General features: G+C 39.4%; 1 pseudogene; it reads right to left on the bottom strand.

Annotated features, from left to right (window-relative positions):
* The window catches only part of LOC133806411 (uncharacterized), a 37,039-nt pseudogene extending 18,667 nt beyond the window's left edge, over positions 1-18,372 (bottom strand).
* Between the last annotated feature and the right edge of the window lie 1,175 nt (positions 18,373-19,547).

The following is a 19,547-nucleotide window of genomic DNA, read 5'->3' as shown; positions in this document are numbered from 1 at the left end:
AAAAAAAAATGAAAAAGGATAGGCCAAACCGGATGATCCTAAGCTCTGATACCAACTGATACGAACCACACCAACACTGTGATGAAACCCGACACCAAATATGGAACAGCCACCAAGAACACACGAGATTGGAATGGAACCGCGACCCAATGCTTAGCCAAGCACGAACCTTGGTATGAGGAAGACGCCACAAACGGGGATGGAATCCGTTTGATAAGTCAGGATGAACGCCACAAGGAATCTCCTTGATAAGTTCAAAAGTTTCTTCAAGAACTCAAGAAGAAATAAACTCACAATTTCATTCAACATAATCTGATTTTTCCAAATGTTTTCAAGGCATTATATAGCCGAAAAATTACATCAAGACAAGCCCCTTTGTCTTCCTAAAAACCGAAAATTAAAGACAACCTTTTGCCTTCCTAATGGAAACCGAAATTAAAGACAAGCCTTTTGTCTTCCTAATAAAAACCGAAATTAAAAACAAGCCTTTTGTCTTCCTAATGAAAACCGAAATTAAAGACAAAAGGACTATTGGAATCACACAAGTCAAATGTTTGACTTATCACAAAATAAACAAAGACTAAAAAACGTGATTAAAAATAAAAAGACTCATTACAAGAAGCTAAATATTGATCAAGCTCCTAAACTGGTGTCCTCATCATTCCTCCCCTCTTGACTTGGATCAACTGGAACTTGACTTGGATTTTGAGTCTTGGTGTCCTCATCACCTTGTTATTGTATAATTACGCCTATTGGTGGGTTGTTTATCGAACTGGTTATTAGTCTGAATGTTGTTAATTAATTCGAAAGTTCATATTGAGGGTTAGATTTGCTAGCTTATGCTTGAGGGGTACGACATTCATATGGTATTCACCAAGGCATTCGAGGCCCCTATCAAGAATTGGACAAAATTCAGAGTCACGATCAAGACAACCTTGGCACCACTTTACAAAAGGTCGATGTGGCATGAGTAGTACATAGAGTTTCGTATAGAATAGAATGCCCAAGCATTAGTGAGGCTATTACCAAGGAGAACCCCGAGGAGGACCCTGAGGAGGATAGCGAGTGATAATCTGACATAGAGATAATAGTGTAACGTAGTCTCTAGAAAATGTGTATCACAAACCTTAATATTTTTTCAGCCATTTTGAAAGGACAACGGTTAGGTTAGGACCGAGTAGGAAATTTCTAGGTCCAAAAATAGTAAAATTTTGTAAATCCTTTGAGATATAAATTCCAATATCAAACCCCGAGACTAGGATTGATATTGTTCAGCTAAGCTAATCAATAGACATATTTGTTTATATGTGTCTATTAGGAATATACTGTCATGAATATGTTGTCGGAAGTAAGTCGTTGTAGATTCTATTATTGCTTGAATTAGTCATTGAGTTACTGCCTATTTAGTAGGAGTTGTAGTCTTCTATAGATTTTATTTTCTCCAATCACCCGAGTAGTAGGATTAGTGGGAATTGGACTTAGGCCTCAAGCTGAACAACCTGGGATGGAGCAAGCTTATGTACTAGCCCAAGCCTTAAGAGTTGTGGAACAAATTGCGGAAATGCGTCGAATGATGGAAGGTCAAGTAGTTCAAATTGAACAAGGTTAAAAAAAGATAAAAGGATGTGGAAGCTCGTTAAACACGAATTATCAAAGCATTACTTAAATTGCATTAGTTACTACCCGATAATATCTAGAACAACCTTGGTTGTAATGCCCTGGTTAGCCAAGACCGTTACACTGTGTGTTTTTAAAGTGCTAGACTTGCTAATCAAGTCATTTAAATTAAATCGTGTTATTGAAACTATAAAGGAACTAGGGTTAAAATGTTTTGGTCTCAAAAGTCACATTTTCATAAAGAAGCATTTCCTGCTTGTACGGGATCCCAAAAATGTTAAGATTGAACCGTTTACAAAAGATTCAAGAACTAAATACAGTGTTAGCCATATTAAGGAAAAACAGACAAATAGGCAATCTCTGTCCTGATCCACTCCTCGACCATGGTGATTGAACAGCTGGCTATGTACATTCAACCCCGCAGCCCTCCATTTCGGGATTAGTCCAACTTTCTTTTGCCTTTACCTGCACCACGTAGCACCCGTGAGCCAAGGCCCAGCAAGAAAACACAACGACAGAGCATAAGCAATCAACAGACAAATCAATATCTCATGTTGCATCACATATTCTTAATCATATCAACACTCAGAATAGTCAAGTATTCAGCATACTAAACATATCAATTCATATCATACACCAAATCACATATGATAACTAGGGTTAGCGCCCTCAGGCCACACCCTCCGTTATCCCACTGACTCCGGCCCGCTTAAACCGAGCTTAGTGAATATTAAGCTGTCCTCGGCTACTAGTGGCCAAGCCGCGCCCTGTGCGCAAATATAGTGTACGGCACCCTTAGGCCGCTATCACATGTCCCATGGCATAATATCATCATTGACATAATACAAATATCGGGAGCACTTAGTCCCAACACAAACATATAACCGGGTACAGTTTTCTTACCTTTCGATTCGCTAGCTTTGATCACTTGAATCCTTGAGCATGATCCCTCTCGAGCCCTAGCGCTCACCTAATACAGGTCAAAGTCATCACCAAACCTCAAGTCCAAAACCTAGCCTCGGGACCAATCCCGAGCCCCCGGGAAGTTCTAGTTCCACCAAACAAGGTGGTGGAACCAAACCCTGAACCCTTGGTCAAAAACCCTTGAAAATAACCCTGAAATCCCTTTCTAAAGACAGGGTAGCGCTACAGCGCTCATTGGAGGGCGCTACAGCGCTACAAACAGAACCAAAATACCCTCAGCATGCATGGCCTAGTGCTACCGCACCCAAAGGCTAGCGCTGTAGCGCTAGTCACGGACAGGCAACAGCTCAATTTTCCCTCCTACGATTTCCTCGAGCCAAACTCAACAAAAACTTCTCCAAACCTTCACCAAACTCAAAAACAAGCTTATTAACACACTCCACTCATCCCAAGCACCCCGAAGACTCAAAACCCAATCACATGCATCCCTAATCTCACAATTCACCATTGTTGCTCACAGACCTCAGAAACTCAGCAACAACAATCAAACCTTCAAAGTTCAAAGCTTAGAATTTCATACCTTTAATGGGAATTCGATTTCAAGACAACCTCTACACCTCCTTGGCTTGCTCTTCTTCAACCTTTGGCTTGAATTCCCTAAAGTTCCCATCAAATACAGCTTATGCACCATAGGTCAAAACTAAAACTAGAAACTGAAGAAGCTACAAAGTCTTACCTCAAGTGATGGTGTGTTCTTGCTAAACCTCTGCCAATCCTTCAAGCCTAGCTTAGGATTCTTGATGCTCAACCTAGCCTAACAAAAACTACCTATCACTGGTAATACTTCTTGAGATGCAAGGCGTTCCAAGTTCGTGGAACCATCTCTTCGTTTAACCGAGCTAGTTTGAAGGTTCCTTCCTGTAAGATTTCCACCCTTCCTGGAACCATCTGATAGGGTCCTTCCCAGTGCGGTCCCAATACACCGTCTTTAGGGTCTTTGTTAGCTTGTAACACCCTCTGGAGCACCAAATCTCCTAGTTCAAGTCTTCACTCTTTGACCATTGAGTTGAAGAAGCGCGCCACCCTTTCCTGGTAATGGGCGAGTTGTAGTTGACATTCTTCTCGTCACTCTTCGATTAAATCCAGGGATGCACTAATCAACTCTCGTGATTTCGATCCTGATCAAAGGTATTTTTCCTGTGTGACGTTACCAAAGCATCGACTGGGAGCATAGCTTCGCTCCCAAAATTTAGAGAGAAGGGAGTATGTCTGGTGGAAGTGCGATGTGAGGTCCTGTAGGCCCAAAGTACTTTTGGGAATTGCTCGGGCCATAGCCCTTTAGCATCCTCTAGCTGTTTCGTTAGATTTTCCTTAAGGGTTATATTTACTGCCTCGACTTGCCCATTGGCTCGAGGGTATGACACTGAAGAGTATCTATTAATTATTTCATATTTCTCATAGAAAATTGTGAACGGGTCGCTGTCAAATTGAGTCCCATTGTCCGACGTAATCTTCTTTGGCAGTCCAAATCAGCATATTATGTTCTTCACCATAAAGTCCAGCATTATCTTCGAGGTTATAGTTTCCAATTATTCGGCCTCGGCCCACTTTGTGAAATAGTCGATTGTGACAACCGCGTAGCGAACTCCTCCCTTTCCAATTGGCAACAATCCAATTAGGTCAGTCCCCCATACAACGAATGGCCAGGGCGAGGAGATCATGGTTAAATCCATGGGTGTGGCTCGGGCGATGGTGGAAAAGTGTTGGCATTTGTCACACTTGAAGACATATGAGGTCGAGTCCTTTTTCAGTGTGGGCCAAAAATAGCCCTACATTAACACCTTTAGGGCCAAGCTTTGCCCCCCAACGTGGTCTCCATAAAACCCTTTGTGAATCTCTCTGAGGATAACTTGCACTGTCTCGGGCAAGACACATCTTAGAAAGGGCATTGAGTGACCCCGTGTGTATAGAATCCCCTCGAAAATAACATACCTTGGGGCCTGGTATACAAATTTTCGTGCATACTTTCGATTTTCAGGAAATTTCCCAAACGTAAGGTATTCAATGATTGGAGTCATCTAGGTTGGTTCTTTGTAAATCATTCAGACCTCTCTCAGCTCTTCATCTATGATTGGTTTGTCCAAGAATTCTACGGGGACCACATTCAATGTGTTCACTTTTTTGGTGGTGGCGAGTCTGGCTAAAGCATCTGAATTTGTATTCAGCTCATGTGGTACTTATTCGATGGAGTAGAATTCAAACTTTGACAGCTCTCTTTTCACCTTAGCTAGATAAAATGCCATTTTGATTACTCAAGCTTGATATTCCCCCAATACTTGATTAACCACGAGCTAAGAATCACTGAAACATTGAATTGCCTTCGCTTTCAACTCTTTTGCTACCTGAACTCCAGCCAACAAAGTCTTGTACTCCGCTTCATTGTTGGATGCGTCAAAACTGGATCTCAGAGCTATATGGAAGCGATGTACTTCAAGTGTAATTAGCATTATGACATGTCAGGAATATTTTCAACAATTCTTGTATCGGTTCCCTCATAGGCTCATCCTGGAACCCAATACATTCAGCTACGAAGTTAGCGAGCGTTTTGCCCTTTATTGCTGCCCGTGGCTTGTATAATATTTCGAACTAACTAAGTTTGATGGCTTACTTCAATAAATGCCATGATGCATTAGGCTTTTGCAAGACCTTCCTTAAAGGTTGTTTGGTTAAGACTTGTATGGTGTGGGACATAAAATATGGACTGAGCTTCATCGAAGCCAAGATTAAGCAAAATGTGAGCTTCTCAATCAAAGGATATCTAAATTCAGCTCCCAAAAGCCTCTTACTTGTGTAGTACTCTTGTTTTTGTGCTTGATTTTCTTCTCCAACTAACACAGCACTAACCATGTTCTCCGTTTTGTTACCGCTAAGTATAAGTATAGATATTCCTCAGCAACTGGGTTTGATAAAACAAGGGGTTCAGCTCAATGTGTCTTCAGATCTTGAAATTCATGTTCACATTCTTTTGTCCATTCAAATCATCTATTCCCCTTGAGAAAATTATAGAAAGGGAGGCATTTGTCCGTGGACTTAGACACAAACCGATTTTAAGGTCGCGACTTTTCCAATTATGCTCTGGATTTCTTTATGTGACCTGGGTAACATCATTATAGCAATGATCTGATTTTTTCAGGGTTTGCCTCGATCCCCCTCAAGTTAACTATTAAGCCCAAAAATTTCCCCGATGAGACTTCAAAGGTGCACTCTGGGGGTTCAACTTCATATGTTACTTCCTCAGTACTCAAAAACATTCTTCCAGATCAGATACATGGTTATTAGCAGCTTTTGACTTGACAAGCATGCCATCGACGTACACTTTCATGTTTTTCCAATCTGATCAATGAACATTTTGTTGACTAGCCTCTGATACGTGGCACCAACATTCTTTATGATACGAACCACGCCAACAAGTGTGACGAAACCCGACACCAAATATGGAACAGCCACCAAGAACACACGAGATTGGAATGGAACCGCGACCCAATGCTTAGCCAAGCACGAACCTTGGTATGAGGAAGACGCCACAAACGGGGATGGAATCCGTTTGATAAGTCAGGATGAACGCCACAAGGAATCTCCTTGATAAGTTCAAAAGTTTCTTCAAGAACTCAAGAAGAAATAAACTCACAATTTCATTCAACATAATCTGCTTTTTCCAAATGTTTTCAAGGCCTTATATAGCCGAAAATTACATCAATACAAGCCCCTTTGTCTTCCTAAAAACCGAAATATTAAAGACAAGCCTTTTGTCTTCCTAATGAAACCGAAAAATAAAGACAACCCTTTGTCTTCCTAATGAAAACTGAAATTTAAAGACAACCCTTTGTCTTCCTAATAAAAACCGAAAATTAAAGACAAAAAGGACTCTTGGACTCACACAAGTCAAGTGTTTGACTTTTCACAAAAAAAAAAACAAAGACTAAATAAAAAATACAAGATGACAAAACGCAAAAGACTCATCAAGCTCCTAAACCGAGTCTTTTGGCTCGCGCCCTCGTCACCAGACCAACTGGAACTAGACTTGGATCTTTAGTCTTGGTGTCCTCATCACTTTAGCCCAAATGGCATGACTATGTAGCAGTATACATTGTGTTCAGTCATGAAGTTGGTGTGCTCCTAGTTTGCAGGGTTGATCGCGATCTGGTTATATCTAGAATATCTGTCCATGAAGGGCATGAGCTCGTGGGCAACCATGGCATCAACCAGTTGATCTATTCTTGGCAGTGGGAAACAATCTTTTGGACATGCCTTATTCAAGTCAGAGAATTCAATACAGGTCCTCCATTTTCCGTTTTGCTTTGGAACCAAAACAGGGTTGGCGATCCAGGTCGAATATTTTGCCTCCCTAATGAACCCACATTTTAGTAGGCGAACTATTGTTTCTTCTAAAGCTTTTCCTCACTCCTTCCCCAATAACCTTCGTTTCTGCTGTTTCGTAGGCACGTTTTTGTCCAAGTTTAGGGCGTGCATAATCACACTTGGACTAATTCCCGCCATATTTTCGTGTGACCAGGCAAAGACTTCAAGGTTTTTCCTTAGAAACTCGACCAACTCCTTCTTTCGTTCAACTCCTAGGTTCATTCCAATCTGCACCACCCTCGAAGGTGTCTCTGGGTCAAGAATTACCTCTTCGATCTCCTCCAGAGCTTGGAGCTCAGATCATTCTTCACCTATTATTGGGTCTATTTCATCTAATTGGGCGACTTCCTTATCCGTCTCCTGAGGTTGTTCTGCCTCTTCAGCGATTTCCATTGCCTAAGACTCCTCATTCTCTTCAATTACCACCATGTCCTGTTGCCCGGGTTGTTACTTTCCCTTCATGGAAATGTTGTAGCATTCCCTGGCAGTGAGTTGATCCCCTCTTACAGTGCATATCCCCGAGGACAAAGGGAACTTCATGGCCAAGTGGCGAGCAAAAGTTATGGCGGAAAACACCATTAGCATTGGCTCCCCAAGATTGTGTTGTAAGCATTTAGGCAGTCAATTACAACAAACTCTAGCATTTTAGCGACAACCTGTACTTCTTCTCCTAAGGTTAAAATGAGCTCGATCGTTCCTACTGCTTCCATTCCTTCTCTTGAAAACCCATATAGAGTCATGGAGGTTGCCTTAAGATTGGTTACAGAGAGTCCCACCTTTTCTAGAGTGGACCAGAAGAGCACATTCACTGGGCTCCCATTATCAATCAAGATAATTCTCACCCTCCGATTAGCGAGCTGAATGGTTATCACCAACGGATCATTATGAGGGAGTTGGACATGGCTAATGTCTTCTTCTGTAAAAATGATTGGTTGCTTATCCAATCATTGTTTTTTAGATAACCTCTACTCCGGAGTAAATATTGCGCCCTCAAGAATCTTCAACTACTAGATATATCTTTTTTGAGCTCCATTGCTTGTTTTTACTGGGTGAGGTCCGCCTACAATGGTGACTATATTTCTTCCTTCAACATAAGGAGGGATGATTGGGGTGCTAGGAGCTGGGAGAGCTTCTGGTGGGTTGATTTGGTTTCCCTAAGATGGTAGAGAATTTGGCGCTATTGGTTGATTAAGGGCTACTCGGTTCTGAGCATATTGCGCTAACGATCAAACTCGAATGAATGTCTCAATCTCATCATTTAATTGACGACAGTCTTCAATATTATGGTCAATGTCGTTATGAAAGCAACAAAATTTGGTTTGATCTCTCTTTGCCCACTGGTGCTTCATGGGCTCTGGCTTCTTTCATGGAAGATGGACAGAATTAGCCATATAAATGTGTTCCCATGTGTCTGTTAGGTAGTTATACGCGGTGAAGATGGAAGTGTACTTCTCACCATGCTTATTTTTCTTGGACCCAGTCTGGTCGCACTCACCATTCCCTTTTCTTTTGTTATTCCCTGATTGGTTGTTATGGACCACGTGCTGAGTCGTAGCTACACCATCTGTCACCACTCCAACGGGCTGAATAGAGGTCTAGCTGGTTCCTGCGACTGCACACTCTACTTCCTTCATATTGATCCATTTCTGAGCTCGAGCCAAGAACTCTTCGGTACTCTTCACTCCATTCCTTTAGAGTTCCTTCCATAGTTCACCTCCCACGGTGATCCATGTCTTCATGGCCATAAGCTTGGCACCATCATCGACATCTCTTGCACATTTTGCTATGTTAGTGAATCGATTGAGGATTGCTACTTTAGATTGGCCAGGGAGTTGGCCTCTACTCGAGATTCTTTCGCGGCTCGAACTACTTTTTGAACTCGGTCGATAATTGTTTCCAAGACGTGATCAAGTGCCTTTTAAACTTGTTGAACCATAATTTGGTTGGTCCAATCAACGTGGTTGGGAACAAGACACAGCACAGGTCGATGTCGATGTTAAGGGCTTTAATCAAAGTGTTGATGGTCCCAACATGGTTTGATAGATCGATGGTTGTGTCGTACATGGGCATGTTTGGCATTTTGAAGCCAATGGGATAAGGAGCGGCTGTGATGTGAGGAGAAAAAAGCTCGTTCTCCTCATCAGAATTGCAATTGTCCACGTTTTTCCCATACTTAAGTCTCTTCATTTGTTCCTCCATCAAGGCCAGTCCTTCAAGGGTTGGATCCTTTGTTTCTATGTTATTTGGGAACTAGTTACCAGCTCCCATCTGATCTTACATGTTATGTGGGTTATTGTCCCTCCAAGTCAAAGCTCGATTAGATGGGACATTCCCACTTTCACGCATGATTGACAGATCTCCCATCGTCTGAGTATAACTCAAATCATTGAAATGGGTTGACTGTCATCTTTGCATGTTTAGATGTTTGTGCAAATCAGACTGGGGATTGGAACACAAGCTTTGGGTGGAGCTCAACTAATTTCTCATAGCACACTCATATCTCTGGGAGGGCGTGTTGCGTACACTCCCAGCTCGTCCTCCACGGTGGCTTTCCATCCAATAGCTACCATTCACGAAGCTTACTGCTCATGATTGAGGTCGTAGAACCTGATTATTCCCACGAGGTCGCGAGACATACGTCTCTTCTGTGGGTATAGAACTCCTTTCATTCCCACACACTTAAGCATTCCTCTGTGGACGAGGTGGAGTTGGATGACGTATAAGCAAGGGAGGATGGCTTATTAGTGAAGCAATCCGTGTCCCATTGGGATGGACCAGATTAGCTCACCCATGGTCCAGTCCAATTTCTCGAGTTGGTGGCAACACAAAGTTGTTTCTTTGTACCTGAGCGGTTGGTTGAGGTGCTGGTGGATTCACACGGAACTCCGCCCTTCTCGTTGTGGTCTCAACTCGCCCTGTCTGACTAGGTTGATTATGTGAATGCGAGCCACTTGTTCATTCATGCAATTATTAGTAAGAGGATTTTTTTAGGATTCCGTTCAGAAGACACGGAGCTCGGTGTTGTTGTTCTGATAAAATGACTCACTTTGGGTCAACTATTTATGTGGGACCGAGAACTGTGGGACCCACTTTGCCTCCTTTCGACATTCCCGCTAGTTGCAGGAGGATGTAACCAAGCCATGACCTCATCTATTTGCTTGTTAGCCTAGGCGAGGTGGCTCCTTAGTTGGGCATTCGCCATTTCGAAAGTAGTCAAATACTCGGGGTTTGGTGGGCGCGAAGCCGAACTTCCAGTATCGTCCTGGTTCATTTGTTATTTTCACAGAAAATGCTGGACAGAGGTGCCCTCTCTAGTTGGCTCGGCCGCATGGTAATCTCCATGATCACCAGGTCTCTCTAATTCATTGTCACACATAGAACGAGTTACTACCATGTTGATAGTTGTGTCAAATATTCTCTGACAAATTTCAAGCCTAATCAATCTGCTCTCAATAAAAGCAGCAATCTGTTGATGCGGTTTTTCACCAACAGGGGATTAAGAAATCTAAATAGAGAGATTAAGCTTGATAATAAACCGTAAATATAAACTCACAAAATTTTTATGTGGTTCAGTGGTTAAAATACACTTAGTCGAGGCACTCTTATTCTTCTTTTGAACTCTTGAGGAAATTATTTATGACAATTTTAGTAGAGTTTTGGCATACAAGATGTCGATCTCTTTTTACCACCAATTCCCCTTATATTTATAGAGAATTATGATGGAGAATATTAGGCAACCGTACTATAAATGATAACATACAATATTGGGTAACTTCCCAAATAAATGGATACGTAAATACCTCAATTAAGCCTATTGCAATTTACATCAATCAATAATTGTATATAGCGATTGTGTGCATTTATTGCGCCTATTGGGCATCCAAGTCTGTAGGGATTCCTCCATGTGCATCTTTGAATTACCTCAAGCTAGATGACACACTCGAACTAGATATAACTAGAGCAGGACAGATTGACTCAGATAATACTCAGACTTAATGAAGGCGATCTGGACACTGCACACCTCGATCTCTATCGTTGGCATCTCCAACGATCTGAAGGATCCCGGGCTGTCCCAGACTCAGTGACAGAGCCTCGAGTTGTTTGACCTAGAGTTAGCAAGACATCTTCGAAGTCTTGCCTCCTTTATTTATTATGTGTTTGTTGTACCCCGAGCAAGATAGTTCAACTTGTGTTTTTATGGTACAACAGAAGCCCTAGACTTTTTTTCCCTCTAAATCAATATAGTTTTTTTTAAAAAGAAGGATGCAGGGATTGAACCTAGGAGCTGGTGGAAAAATCAAAGTGAGACTTACCATTACACCAAGTGCATTTACTGTTAGGCTAAACTAAAAAATATATTTATTGAATTCGAGTGTAGGCTAGAACCTACACACATCACCATGTGGCTCCGTCCCTGGGAAGAATCCATGGTGGGAATTCTGAACCCTAGGGAATTGGGGAATCCAACAAGTGTTGGGGAAAGGGCTCTCCTCTGTTGTCCTTGGAATCTGAGTCCCACCCTTGGCGGCACACGTACTTGGAAATGGACCTTATTTAGAAGGCCAGGAACCAAATTATTCATGAAAGATGGCTCCTAATATTGCTAAGCTAATTGATAGCATTAAGGCATCTTAAGTTATCTTAAGTTATGAGGAGTATTGTCGAGCCTTATTGGTTAATGGTAGTAAGGTGACTTCTCTTAACCTTATAAATAGTTGGCGCCCTCTCACTAGTGGCTAGATTAAGTGTTACATTGATGTGGCGATTGGCAAAGGAGTCATGATGCATAGTGTGGTGACAAGATAGTAGGAAGGTAAAATTCTAACAATTAATATCACGGTAGTGACCCAAACCTCTCCTTTGGTAGGGGAGGCTTAGACTACAACACATGGCCTTAACATTGCGGTGGCATCGAGACACAAGTTTTTCATCTTGGAAGGGGATTCAAAGGTGCTTATTGACACATTGTGTAACGACCCGAAAATACATACACTCATTTTGCGGAGTTAAACCATTCATAACATTTAAAAAGGTCTCAAAAATACAGATAAAAAACTTTTATTGTAATGTGTGCGCAGACTAAAACCATTTACACAAAAGATTTAAAAGTATTAGGGAAAACCCAACATAGTTTAAGAAAAATCAAAAGACTCAGTTTGAAAGTGCAAATTTCCCAAAGGATGGGCCACATGTACACTTTTGCAGGCAAACTCCGACTCTCACAGCATCAGCTTTTCCTTGCCCTTTCCTACAACATGAGCAACTAGGTAAGCAAAAACACTTAGTAAGTAAATTTAACAACATACAGTAGGAGCACACAACAGAAACGATGACCTAGTCATTGTTCTTGCAACATATAACTTACCACACTTAAGATGTTGGATAAATCCAGACCCTAAACAAACATTTTCAAGAATGCATAAACGTCCTGGCGGTATCATAATACCTTAAACAGAAACTGCAAAGCATAAAATCTTGCATATGAGATCCATACCAAGGCAAAGGCAGAATAATAGCAATAACCAATAGTAAAACTGACCCTAAAAGCCAATTCGGGAGTTTCCAAGCATCCCCGAGCATCTCATCTAAATTCGCAGTGGAGACTCACGTCTCAACACTGATATCTAGTTCAAAAATCCCTCTCGAGGGTAACTATCAGTTACCAAGGGAATTTATACTAATTTCAAACAAAGAACTGGGGTTGGTGGATCCACGCTAGCTCATGGAGATCTCTAGGTTTACCTGGCTACTTACCTCCTAGCCAAATTTCACAATATCTAACCGAACTAATAAAACAACGTATTATAATGGAGCATAAGCATCGTTCCCCTAGGATCGTTCAGATTCCTAGGTTACATGGTCTACTTAACTCCTGGCCAATTCTCACGGTCGTAAATTGTATTAAAATAACATATTATAATGGAGCATAAGCACCCCTAGGATCATTCAGACTCCTAGGTTACCTACTAATCTCATGTTCAATTCTCATGTGGAGCGTAAGCACCTCTAGGATCATTGAAACTCCTAGGTTACCTAGCTACTTACCTCTTGGTAAATTCTCATGTGAAGCATATGCACCCCTAGAGACTGTCTCCCAATGAGCCCTCTCTCTCTCTCTAACTAGCATATAAGCCCTAACTCTAGCAAGCAATACACTAGTTAACTCATGTTGTAGACATGTAAATTATAAAATGACTTACCAGTTGTTCTTAGCTGCGTACCGAAACCCTCCCTTCGGAGAGCCCCACTTCACTAGCCAATGTTGTATATAGTGTAGTCAGATTATTTATGGCATAATATTAGATCACAATCTACTTGGGCATTAAGGTCATAACAAAATACCTACCAAGGGTATTCTCGTCCTCACATGTTTTTAAATCATAACAACACTTAAAAAATTTCGAGAAAACCTCCCTCTCAAGGCTAATTATTAAAAATCAGTTCTCTACCAAATTTCTCGTCCCACACTCATTATCGAGCTTAGCCAGGAAAATATCATTCGAAAGCTTAAAGCTTTACCCAAACTTTACTCTTTATTTGATTTTACCAAAAACTCCACTTTTCAAGTAAAATCACATCAATCACAAACCTTGACAATTCAAGTTGAAATAATTAGTCAAGAAACAATTTAAAAGAATTATTAAAACTAGGTTCAATTTATCAAAGTTAAAAATTGATTGTTATTGTGGAAAGATTAGTTTATTCCTATCGTTAAAAGTTGGGGTATTTAACATTTTTTTAAATTTTCTCTTAAATAAAACATTTAATTACAATAATATTAGCCCTTTAATATCTAATTAACCTTAATAATCATGTGGTGTGCTAAAGTAAATTTTACCATTACCAATATAAATTTGTAGCTTTCTTAGTTAAATACTTAAAAAAAATCCTCATCTTTTTCTCTAAGTATTAACTTTATAATTCCTAAGTTATAAGTGGATTAGTTTGAAAATATAATTGGAAAACTATAGCTCCAAAAATACTCAAACTTTACAAAATTTATCTTGGCTACACCAAGAAGTTTCTTGTAAAGTTTCACACAAAAATAATCATTTTTACTTAGTGACATTTATTTTCAAAAATCTTACTTTAAGGTTGTCTAGAAATAGGTCAATCTTTTTTACAAACTTTGGGAATTCATAAAATCTATCTGGTTTATTAATTCAGTCCAAAATTTCTTAGACCCATAATAGGCTATGTAAATAATACTCACACTAAAAATTAAATCATTTGATCTATTTTTACTTGGTAAAACAGTTGGCTGTCTAGAAACTATGGAAAATTCTCAGAAATATTCATCAAACTTTGAAAATTCATAACTCACAGCTATTTTAAAATTATCCTTTTAAATTTAGAAATTTTATTCTTCAATATTAAAAAAATGTTCTCTCCAAAAATCAACCAAAAATTCAATGATTTCCCTACAGAAATAATTGTCTAAAATCGACCATTTACCTAATTTTTGAAAGTCAAAATCCCAGACTGCACACAAATTTTGCAAAGGCTATAACTTGGTCAATTCAAAACCTTCTTCCACATTTTTATACATTATGGATATCTAAACATCCTAAACTTCAATCTGATTTAAAGTAAATCTATAATCAGTTTGATCCATAACTCGTTTGACCCACTAGAAGTCAGGTCCTATTTCTTACAAAATCAAGATTTTCACATATGGAATGTAAGTTCTTATGCATGTACAATCAGCCATGTAAGTTCCATTATTAACAACCATGTAAGTTCTTATGCATGTACAATCAGCCATTAATTTAACATCAACACAGTTCTAATAACCAATTAAAGTACAACTATTAAACAAAATATGGCTGCTTGGAAAAGAACTCAACACAAACTCGTCAAAGGAGCACATAAGAGGTGGCCATACCTCTTGTAGCCTTTGGATTGAATTTTGACACTCCCTAGCACTTTGAATCCCTCACTCAGCTTTTAATCTATATATATATACACTCCCCAAAAGTGCACAAGTCAGATTATAAAACTATGGGAACTCAGCCAAGTGCATAACTAATCCAAGAACAAAACTTGAACAAAGATAGTCTAGTGTTTACCTTTGTGGAGTTAACTTGTGTGTTCTCCTTAGCTCCAAACTAATACCCCAACTCTTAGGATTGAGTTCAAGATAAATAGAAGATGATAACTGAGAAACTTGTGAAGGAAATTCTCAAAATAGATAGACCTTGAGGCAGTCTGTCACAATGGAGAAGTTGAGAGAATGTTTGAGAGAAAACTTAAGACTCAAGTTTTGTGTTTTTATGAATAATGAAACTCTAGACTATTGTATCTATTTATATGTTATAGGAAGTAAAAATAAATTGACCATACCGCCTCCGACTAAATATAATTCAAGCTTAATTGGTCTTTTAATTAATCTAACTTAAGTCTTAAGTCTAGCAAGTCTTTAAGTAAATTGTGTTTTCCTCCAAAAAGTTACTACATAGCAATAATTTGTTTTTTTTTCCACAACTCCCCAATTGAGATTTTAATTTAGGGTAATTAAATTAAATAGGCCTTGATATTTAATTTAAATGGTCACACCCCTATGTACATAACTCAAATAATTTAATTAGCCAAAATCACATTTTTTGGCTAAAAATGTGCATTTTTCACAAAAATACATTTCTTATGGTTTTTCACAACAAATAAAACCAAATTTTTTTACATTAACTTAAATTAATCCAATAATTTAATGCCCAATATTATTTTTCATAATTATTCATATCAAATACCGATTATCCGAGAATTTACCCAACTAGGGTTTCCATTTCAGTTCGGGACTAAACTGCTCGGTTTGTCACCAAACCGCACTTACCGTATTTTGGCTAACATTTGCAACATGAGTTTTTTTCAAGCATATATTATCATTCAAAATGATATTCAAATACATCTCAGCACTTTGATATTAGCTACTCGTAGGTGCCTAAAACGCAGGGCGTTACACATTGAGTGGTCAGGTTCAAAATTGGGAAATCAAACACTTCATCTCCACTGCTAGGAATTTGGCCTCCAAGTTTTTTAGTTGTGAGTTTCAGTTTATCCCTAGATCTTTTAATTATTGTGCCTACGACATAGCTAAATGAGCCTTGTCGTGTAATTTAACAGGTTAGGTGGATTAGTTGGCAATGTTATGATTGGTTAAATACAAAAGATAAGTGTTAAAATACAAGCTATGTATAAACACTTAGTAAATTTCAAATAGTGAAGATGTGAAATTTGAGAGTCAATTGTAGTTACTTTTAAAATGCAATTTTGGATCCAAAGTGATGCATGAAGGTATCTAAGGGTTCCCAAAAAGTTTGGTAGCATTTAGAAAAATTTTAGGACCTTTTGAAGTGTCCAAAAACAGAGAGGGTGGCGATACGTCGCCACCAAAGAGGCGTAGCATTGCCTGATGCTTAGGGTTTCAAAAATCCTAACAGGCAATACATCACCTGCATGTAGGCAACGCGACGCCTACTATAGTACGTACAAGTTATGTGAAATGTTCTTATTGACGTGTTTTACAAGTCTAATCCTATTGGTTCAAACTAATGACGATGCCTACTCTATATAAGGGTCAAAATAGTGTTTTGGGAGACTTGATCACTTTCTCCAATCTCTCTCTCTCTCTCTCTCTCTCTCTCTCTCTCTTTCTCTAGCTCCAAGAATCTCTAGTTTTCTCCTAGAACTCTCAAAGAAAGTGCTTGACTTTGAGAGTTTAAGGCTTGTTCAATCTCAATCCTCATTTCCTTTTAGAAAAAGCCTCAAGCATCCATGGTGGCTAGGAAATAGAGTATTAGGGCAACATTTTGCAACGTGTATAAGCCTTGGATTTGTGAATTTGCTTTGTTCTAAAGTATTGCTCAAAGTGGTGGTTTTTTCCTAGGGTTTTGAAGCTTCATCAAGGGTTGCAACATCCAGCTCGAGGAGTGTGTTCAACATCCTACTCAAAGAGTGTGTTCAGCTCACGGAAGCTTGACTAAGACGCACAGTGAAGGATCCTGAAAGACTCAGAGATTCCTTATACGCCTCATAAATTCCTAGGTGTTATTCTGTGTTTATTACCTGACATAACGGGTATAGAATTAATAGGCTATTATGTATTTATGTAAATGAGAAGTTGCCCAAATTTGTAAGTTACCATATTGATGTACGGTTACCCAAAACTGTCCATGAGAATCTCCTATAAATACAAGGGGAATGGACAGAAAAAGGGATCAACTTTCTATATGCAAAAATATGCTTAAATTTTCATAAACAATTGCATCAAGAGCCTTAAACAGATTAATAAGAGTGACTCGTGGACTAGGTGGATTTTAACCACTGAATTACGTAAAATCGTGTGAGCATTTTGTTTTCTTGTTTTTTGTCATTTCTTTCTATTCGGGTTATTAAAAGCCTAGTCTCTCTATTATTGGATTTCTAAATCCCTTGTTGCTGAGAAACTGCGTCAACAAATTTTAATACTAAAAATGAATTTTTAATATTCTTAAGAATTTTTATTTAATTTTTTAATATTTAAAATCATTTTATATTTTTATTTGATTTTTAAGATTTAAATTGATTTTTCAAATAAATCATTTCCTCGATCGATAAGCATTTCCCCTAGAAAGTCTGCCGCCTCAGTAACCTCCTACTTGGCCTTCTCAGTATCCTGCTTGGCTTTTTCCTCGACCTCGGGCATCCTCTTTTTAAGCATGTCAACTTCCTCAAGTTTCTTGTTTAGGTAGTTGATCTCGACCTGCAACTGTTCTCGATGTTGGCTCACCTCCATGACATGTCCCTTAGCAATTAACTCGTTTTCCTGGGATGCCTCCAGAGCAGCCCCTAGCCTCGTCTCTTTTAGCTCGAATTTGGGCGATGCTGCGGATTTAGGCTAAATAATACTGGGAAAAAAAAATCAGGATTAGCTCGCAAAAAGGAGGGAAGCAAAAAAAAAGGGTGCATGTGAAAAGGATAACTTACAGTCAGAGTCATTCCTAAGGCCAACTCCAGGACGTTCTCTGGGGAATGCTCCTTTATGGCCCTCAGGTCGTTGATGTTCACTTGACTGGCATTGCCCACCAAGTGATTTTTCATCTCATGGAGGGACCCATGAAGTACCTCCAGGACCCTTCCGACCTCGAGCGGCATAACTAGAAGCTGCACAGATGGGGCCTCACCTTGTATATCTTGAGGAATCAATGCATGTTCATGAGGAAGAGGCAGAGGGGCTTCATGAATTGTAACGATTGTTACCCAATCTTGTGTCTGCTTTGGTTGCAGCTGCTTCTCGGTGGAGCTGGCACCTTTATCTTCTGTAAGGGATCCGGTAGCAGCTCTGGATCCATAGGTGGTTTTCTTTGATATTCTCGACTTCTTGATGACAGGCCCAGCTCCGGCCCCAGCAGGTTTAAAGGCGCTCCTTAGGTCCATGTTTTCATCTGTAGGAAAAATAGCAAAAAAGTTAGATCCAAGGAATGAGTCAAGATAATACAAAGAAGTAAGGAGAAAACCCTACCCTCCGAGCTAAAGGGGGAGACGACTATGATTAGCTCCGAATTATGATCTAGGCCAGACTCGACCTCTAATTCTCAAATAGCCAGAGGAAGAGGTGAATCTAAAAATCTCGTGAGGCTCACTAGGACTGGGCACCTCAATTAGGCTAGGTTCATACTCGGTGTAACGACCCAAAATTACTAATAAGGCTTAAGGGCCTTGATTAGTGTGTTGGGAGGGCATAATTGGTATTTATGTGAATTAATGATAAAATGCGTGATTTTATGATTACAAGGGAATGATTAAGTGCATGTTTATGAGTATCAAATATGCATGTGGGCCCTGTTTTGCTTTTAAGGGCATATTTGTAATTTTGGCCCGTAAAGGGCATAAATGTAATTTTATGTGATTAATTGTTGAGACCACATTATTATGTGGATATATTTGTAGCATGTGGCTCGAGACGGTCCTAGTGAGCGGATTGGCAAAATAGTCACGACGAGAATTTATACCGACTCGGGGAAGCCTGGGGGGTATTTTGGGAATTTAGAAAATATATTGGGGATTGTTAGACATTGGGAAAAATAAATGGTAATTAATTGGATGATGGGATTAATTGATATTTAATTGTGAAACTGATAACTATTAGTAACCTAAGTATTAGTGTTGTTACTGAAATATTAAGGATATATGGTATTTTTGCAAAAGGGTGAAAAGACCTAGATACCCTTATGGGTTAGCCTAGAACTAGGTTAGAGGGAAGGGTGGAGTAGTCTTTTGGGTTTAGAGTTAAAAAACCAATGGCTGAGGGAAACCATTTCACGTTTTTGTCACTTATCTCCATAACTATTTAGTTCAAAAATCTCTAGAGGAGAAATAAACAACAAAGCCTGAGGTAGTTGAATTTTGAGGAAATTGGGAATAGAAACAAGCTATGGAGGAGAATTAACAGCCATCAATCCTTAGGAATTTCAAAATTCAAGAAGAGGTAAGAGTTTCCTTTTATGATTCTGGGTATTGCTTGTTGTTCTTGAGGAATGTGATTAAGAATTCTGAAATTTGGATTATGGGATGAAGTTTAAGGATTTAAACTTGGGAATTGGACGAATCAT

This window comes from Humulus lupulus, chromosome X (genome assembly GCF_963169125.1).
Source record: "Humulus lupulus chromosome X, drHumLupu1.1, whole genome shotgun sequence".
Taxonomy (NCBI): Eukaryota; Viridiplantae; Streptophyta; class Magnoliopsida; order Rosales; family Cannabaceae; genus Humulus; species Humulus lupulus.
This window is presented reverse-complemented; position numbering and strand designations above follow the sequence as displayed.